The sequence below is a fragment of the Rhamphochromis longiceps genome, linkage group LG15 (assembly GCF_057381845.1).
Source record: "Rhamphochromis longiceps isolate RC_006_pf linkage group LG15, R_longiceps_female_GT1.1, whole genome shotgun sequence".
In the NCBI taxonomy this organism is placed as follows: domain Eukaryota; kingdom Metazoa; phylum Chordata; class Actinopteri; order Cichliformes; family Cichlidae; genus Rhamphochromis; species Rhamphochromis longiceps.
Window position 1 is genome coordinate 218860 of NC_140571.1, and position 1315 is coordinate 220174.

The 1315-nt window shown below is 41.0% G+C and overlaps 1 non-coding gene across 1 annotated transcript; it reads left to right on the forward strand.

Annotated features, from left to right (window-relative positions):
- Window positions 1-435: 435 nt before the first annotated feature.
- trnas-gcu (transfer RNA serine (anticodon GCU)) lies at window positions 436-517 on the forward strand. The gene has a single exon. It is a non-coding gene; the product is annotated as a tRNA-Ser (tRNA).
- The last annotated feature ends 798 nt before the right edge of the window (window positions 518-1315 follow it).

Consider the following 1315-nt stretch of genomic DNA (forward strand, 5'->3'; position numbering starts at 1 on the left):
ACAGAAACGCCCCAAACGCAGCACAGACAACGGCATGTATCAACACTCGGTACGTCACTGATTTAAACGCAGCTTTTAAAAAAGTGGCATATATCAAGGTTTATCTAAAGGGTGGGCTTTTGCTATTCTCGCCTAATCCGCTCAGATGCCAAAAACAGTCTTGGACTTGGTTGAAATACAACGAGGAGACGGAGACGATACCGACATGTGTCCACACTACGCATTTTCCGTGTTTAGGTAGTTGTAGCCACTGTCTTTTGTGTTGTCATATTGCTAATGTCAGCAAGGTGGCTAACGGCAGTGTCACATTTAGCCTAACATGCTAAAACACGATGGTGTGAAACCTTAGAAAAATAGTCTTGCCCACTGTCGGTATTTTAACTGGCAGCCATTGAATATTGATATTACTATGCGCATGTCCCGATTGTGTATTCAGACGAGGTGGCCGAGTGGTTAAGGCGATGGACTGCTAATCCATTGTGCTCTGCACGCGTGGGTTCGAATCCCATCCTCGTCGGAAACTTCTTATATTTAATGCGCGTATTAAATTTTGATATCACTTTTCATAATGTTTAAAAAGCAACAACGCTTAGTTTATGAGGATTCAACCATGCTTTAGCATCTATAATTTATAATTTAAAATTCACTTTATTCTGACAATTATATAAACAGTAATATTATTTAGTTGCTAAGCACTTTTTAAAAACAGTTACAAATTGCTTCACAGTTTGTTCTTCTAATATGTGTGTGGTTGACTCTGTTTGCATTTATAAATAGGTCCACGTATTTCTAGTGTCTTTTTTATCCAAAGGGCCACAAATAATGGGGCAAAAGATAAGGTAAAGCCAACCTATAGAGAGAGCACCCCATAAGAACAAATCCGAAAACCAGCTGACCTGATAGGCTGAGGATACAGGTCATGGATACATACACACACATACATACACACACATCCCCCCCACACACACACACACGCACATGTGGGACTCATGTAATGGGTGGGCACAGATGGAAAGATGGAAGTATTGTAATAGATATTGCCCCCCCTCTCCATAATTTCATGCATTCTTATCATTGTTATGTTATGCGTTCAGTTCTTTATTACTATTTCTGACACATACTGTGATAACTGGCAATCCAGCTAGGATATTCTGATCAATGATGATTGTGGGAATCATCATTGATGGCGCTCACGCAGGCATTGAATCGGGCAGCTTTGGGGTCCTGTGTGTTCTACTGCACAGATAGCCTGCAGAGTGCAGCTACGCTGAACTGAAGTGCTTGTGTTTTGTATTTGCAGTTGCAAATGAGCAAG